The following is a 6,097-nucleotide window of genomic DNA, read 5'->3' on the forward strand; positions in this document are numbered from 1 at the left end:
TCCTAAATTTTTGTGTTGTTATATTATGTAAACATACACTTCCATTTGTTTTCTCTATCTTAGTCCTTTTCCATGGCTTTTTCTTGTTTGTGGAGTTTGATAGGATTCGTTTTGGAAGTTGTTACAACCTCCAGGCTATGGATAGGTTGTCGACAGGTTCAATCCGCCGGCCGCAGCCAATCTGCCTGATTTGGTCGTACGTACAAATTTTTCCTTATTCTATGGGGTGAAAGATGGTGCTATGGGTACATATCCGTACACATAAATACCTATTTAGCATGAATGTTGTATTGTAGCTCCTTCAAATTCCGATGAATTCGAGGATCACAAACTAACATTGGTCTCCTATCTAGTGTGAAGGTGTAGAATTTAAACGATGTTTGTAAGAAAAATTTAGCAGGAACAAGATGGAATATACGAAAAATTAAACTTTATGAACTAAATAATGATTTGAACAAGATGGAAGTTACCTAAAATGAAAGACAGATTTCACGTCTAACTGAAGGAGTTGAAGGAGATGTCCTTCGACCAAGGTGACAATGCGAACAATTTGTCGGATAGGACAATTGATGTGGAAGATCATCAAGTCCGATTGATTTAGGGATCGTAGAGTTGTAGCTAGAGACCAACTACGATCGTCGAATTACGGAGTAATTCGCGGCTAACTTCGATCGGATCCTACAACGGGTTACACATAAGAGTGACAAATTGATCTAGGATATGACTAGTGGGAGTGAGATATAATCATGGGAGTGTCCCATAAACATATCTCATAGGCCTAAAAAGGAATTAGGCAAAGATAGTACAAAAGGGCCAAAAACAGGGTTTTTGGGCCTAGACCGGTTCGGGTACTTCTAGGACTCGGATTGGGCTGAATTTTGGAGGGTTAGTTGCTGATATAATAAACATTATATCTGCCAATTTTCGTGGTGTTTGGGCACCTCCTCCTTAGGGAATCGAGAAAATACCAATAGTTGCTATTTTCGACTATTTCCCTAAATCTTATTCTAAAGGGTGTTTTAGGAAACCTAAAAGGAGGTGGATTCTTATTAGGGTTCTATATAAACACTCTTAGGGCAGAGAATAAGGAGTGGAATTTCTCTCTAAGCTTTCTTACTCTACCACATCAAGTAGAGAGGAGAAAGTGAGCTAATTCCCATTAACTATCTATCTAGTCAAGAAGAAAGGACTTCTTCTTCCAACCACCATTGGTGTGCTAGCTATACAACAAGGTGGGAGATCAAATTTGTTTGCTCGTGTCCCAAGTAGAGGAGCTACACTTGAAGCTCTTGGTCTTCTCATAAGCAATTGGAAAGGTTCGAGGGAAAACTAGCGAACAAGGTATTTATCTTTCTAGTTTTAATTAATGATTATCATAGGTTTATGCATGTGATCCTGGGAATACTAGTGTAGATATTAGATGTCTTAATTCCGCTATAAACACTAGTAGAAGGGTGTAAAACCCAACACTAACAACATCCAAAAAAATTCTGACAAAACCCTATATAGAGCATCATGAATATAGGTATTTATCGTTGGACTATGCCTACCACTTTGCTAAAAAAGTCCTAAATAAGTAGATCGTAGATGGGTTCTAATGGAGATTGACCACGTTCATCTGACAACTTTGAATAGAATGGTGAAAATAAAAGTCAAATATATGATACCCTCACAACTAATTTTAGTAGTGGTAACAAGGCAAATTTGAAACAACCTTGCACAAATCATTCATTTACTTGTAATGCTATACACCTGAGAGTTCGTCATATATATAGACATGTACCAAGGATGCATTCACAAATCAAAACAATCTATATAAATTTATAAGAGTGGCGGAGAATTGATAAAATAGAAAACGTGATATTGGCGCGGCTCAATCAGAACAAAAAAGACAAATTTTGGGAGCTTTGATTTGATTGAACCATTCCAACATCTCATTTAATCTCACCTTAATAAAAACATCCCTATCTAGAACACAAGGACCACCGTTGACGGGGGTAGAAGGAACACTAAACAGTCATCAACGATGATTACGATGCAGCACGAAGAAACGTCTACTTCTTCGCTTAGCCTTAGATGCTTGCTTCAGACCTCATGCACCCATTACATATCTTGTGATTTGATTATGGAAGACAGTGATATTAGCTTGTATTAGAATTTGGAAGAAGAAAAATCAATGGAGATAGGATGGATCCTCTGGGACTAAAAACAAGAGGAAGGTATAGAAATATTAGAGGACTTTTTTCTTTTCTTTTTTGTTAAAAGGAAATATTAGAGGACTTAACAAAGAAAATGAAGAATGGTTGAGAAATCCAAATCTTTGGCTTGATAGAGAAAAAAGATTGCATTAATATTATATATATTAAAACCCTAGCTAGATATTGTATTCCACGTAACGGTTTATGTTCTTATATGACATTGTCAATAACAACTTCCTATGTTCTGCTTTGTTCATTAACCTACCCACCACCACCACCAACATCAAATGAGGTAGTTGGAAGTCCACGTACAAAATTAAGGGTGAGCAACCAATAATTAAGGGTGAGCAACCATTGGTTGTCGACCATTTAAAGTAAGGTCAAAACCAATCAATAGCAGTTTGGCACAATCAAACCATCGACCAACTTTGTTAGAACCGGTTTGGTTTGACTCGACTGAGTTTAGCGGTTCGACTAAACTCATTTAAATAAAAGAATGAAGATTAAAATTTAAACTTAGTCGTTGAACTATATATATATAGTTCGGTCGGTCGTTTTGAGTGGCTTTCAAAAAATTCAAGTCGAAGTCAACCAAATTGTGATCAGTTGGTTGGTTTTTCACCTAAACCGAGTCAAACAATGTTCGACTCGGTCCAAAAATCATCTAGTTTGATTTGACTTCGTTCGGACTGGTCGGTTTGGGGCCGTTTGGCCGACCATTGCTCACCTTAATCCCAAACAATCTAAGTGGCAATTGTCTGACCCAAATTTCAACTCTACTACTGGCTAGCCGAATGAGAAGTGCCATTTCTTCCTCCTTTCGAATTATCATATTTGGATTGGATCTGTCTTCTCTTTTGTAGTCGTAGGGCGCATACGCTTTCTTGGTGCTCCTGAATGAGAAGTGGTTTTTTTGATTCCTACGGTTTTGGCCTGAGAAAAGTTTACACTTCAGGAGAGGTGCCACTTCTTCCTCCTTACTTGAAGTACAGGTCCTATGCTGAGGAAGTTACACGCTCTATTGACAAGGAAGTACTGAAAGGCTCTGGGTTGGTCCTGCTAGGAATCAACAAATATGATAATTCGAAAGGTAAATTTTTTTTCTGTGTTCCGACAATTATGTATAGAAATAATTTCTCTTTTTATATGAAATTGTCAACGGATTGAAGAACCCGACCCTTTATATATCTAGTAAATCAGAGAATAGAAATCATTTATCATTACCTTATTGGTATTCTAACATTTCAAATATATTGAAGATTATTGGATGTAGATAAATGGGAAGTATATAGTGTTAGCATGAGAATGATTATGTCTTACAAGAAAGTCTTTGGTAAGGAAGTGCGCTTCACCTTCCTTGATCAGAATAAAGACAGAAAAAGAAACCCTAGATTTCATAAGGATATAGCTTAGCTTGAATCCACAAATCAAAACCTAATTAATTACCTACCCTCCTTGTCGTGTTTGATCATTTCTAATGAGTTGGTTTATGTTTTGTAATTTAAACTATTTTAGGTCAAGAATGTAGGAGGGCCAATGTTTTTTTTTGAAAGGTAGAATTGGTTAACAGGTCTTTTCTTTTCTTTCTTTTTAGAAAAAGTCTACCCATCGCTGGGAGCGCCGCGAATTCTATATTATTACTTTATATTTCGACAATGAGATTTCGAACCAGACAAATTACTAGATAAAAGACACGTGTGGGACTGTGGGTGTAGTTTTGGGCCTTCTTTCTCCGTCAAGAGTCTTGGCCCTATTTCTTCCAAAAATTGTTATCTAAAATTTGTTTAAGGTATTGTCATCTAACCCAGGCTGAAGTTGTTGACCCAGACTCAAAATTCAAATCGGGTCTGAGTCGCCTGGGTTGGAGTTGCTCCCACTGTTCCATATTATTTAATTTGTTAAAATTGACTATGATATACGTTAGTCATTACAAGAATACAAGGCATTGATACATTATAAAAGATGTGATAAACACCAAAACTGCCTAAGTTAAACTGATAACCAAAAAAAAAAAAAAAAATCCTAAGTCCGACTAACACATGGCCTAAAGCCTGACAAATTTTATCTTTTTTTTTGCATTTGTAAGCGGATTGAAGGGCCCGACCCTTTACATTAAAATAACGTCAACTGGAAACTAAAATATACAAAACTCTTAGGTAATTATTCCATTACTAGGCCAATATTTCCTTAAACTAATCACCCCATTCTTATAGTCTAATATAATCTTCTTTAACTCCTCTGGTAGCTCTTGAATGTTTAGGTCCACCTCACCCGGACATATATTCATCTTTGCTAAGTAATCAGCTGCTTTATTTGCTTCTCAAACTCTGTGTTCTATGCTAAAAATTTCGAATTTGGTCTCTAATCGCTTGATCTGTCCCATAGTCTTCTTGTTTGCCATGGCATTACTTGATCATTTGTTTCCCACAACCTTCTCACACTATCAGAATCAACTACTACACAGACCTTGTTCTGATTATGTTTGAGTGCCAATTTCAGCACATACTCTACTCCTTGAAGTTCATGCGTAAAGATTGTTAAATGTGGCACCATTCCAGTTCCTGCTGCCACCACATCTCCTTCGTGGTTCCTGAGAATCACTCCATACCCCGCTGTAGAAAGGTTCAGCGATCCATCTGTATTAACACAACATATTCCTTTAGTTGGAGGGATCCACTTCACGGCTCTATACCTAGGCATGGTCATATTAATTGATAGTACATTCCAATTGTTCAAAATGTCCTGGTTACTTCCATTTGCTTCTACTCGACCTGATGGGTTTGCCATTTTTAAGCGCACTTCCCCTTTGATTTGCTCCATAATAACCGTGTTAGGAGTACTTTTGTTCTGAAAAATTCTGTGGTTTCTTTCCCTACATATATGATAAATGAATGCATTCAATGTTAGACACCCCATTTGCTTTTTGATCTGCTCAACTTGGAAATGTCTAATACACCATGTTATTTCTTCTTCCCATGTTGGTTTGATGTCTCTAACAAACCCTAACAACCTAAGAAGGGAATCCCACATCACTCTTGAGTAACTACAACCGAACACGAGGTGGTAATCAGTCTCTTCTTGAAGATTACATAACACACAAGTTGGATTCACATTCATTCTCCATGAACGTAGCTTTTGTTTTGTTTTCAGACTTCTATGAAGGGCCATCCATGTGACAAAACAATGTTTCGAGATGCATTGACTGAACCAAACCAACCCTCTCCACTCTACTTTTGTGTATATCCTTCGTAGACTTTTATACGTATCTTCCAAAGTATATTCTCCATGTTGACTTGGTTTCCAAATTGCTAAATTGTTAGTTTCTTCTCCGATGCCGACTTCAAAGAGATGTCGAGATGAGCTGCCACTTCTCCTTGCAGTGATTTCACACGAGTCGATATACTCCATTCTCCTGCACGAATGAAATCTGCCACCATCACTTTCCTGTGTAAACACCTGGTTAGGAGCCCTAGAGGATGCCAGACATCAGCCCAAAACCGAGTTTGGGTTGTTGGGTGCTAAGGAAGATGATGGATTTATATAACTTGAGAAAGATATTTGATTGCTAGATAACTTAATTTTTTTCTGATTTTTTTAACTTGTTTTTTGCTTGATCAACAACATTACAAAACACCTCTATTTATAGTAGAGGATTTAGCACATCTAGCAAAGCCTAGAGACTTCCACATTGGAACTTACAAGTCATAGTCTAAGCTTATCTCTAGTCTAAACTTATCTCTAGTCAAACTTCTCTAGACCCATCTATCTTGAAGACCACGCACCACAATTCATTTACTCCCCTCTAGATTTTTCTAACACACTTAGAAATTACAAATTACATTTTTTAACATGGGTTCCATGCCCAATTGGGGTGGTAGTCAATGAACTCGCCTCGTTAC

At 37.3% G+C, this 6,097-nt stretch overlaps 1 long non-coding RNA gene across 1 annotated transcript; it reads right to left on the reverse strand.

Moving 5' to 3' along the window:
- Window positions 1–415: 415 nt before the first annotated feature.
- LOC147542453 (uncharacterized) lies at window positions 416–2,327 on the reverse strand. Its single transcript, XR_015223283.1, has 2 exons — window positions 1,471–2,327; window positions 416–495 (listed from the first exon to the last, which is right to left on the reverse strand). It is a non-coding gene; the product is annotated as an uncharacterized LOC147542453 (long non-coding RNA).
- Window positions 2,328–6,097: the final 3,770 nt, after the last annotated feature.

Source organism: Eschscholzia californica, unplaced genomic scaffold, assembly GCF_041429995.1.
Source record: "Eschscholzia californica isolate CP2 unplaced genomic scaffold, dmEscCali1.0.p SCAF_4, whole genome shotgun sequence".
Classification (NCBI taxonomy): Eukaryota; Viridiplantae; Streptophyta; class Magnoliopsida; order Ranunculales; family Papaveraceae; genus Eschscholzia; species Eschscholzia californica.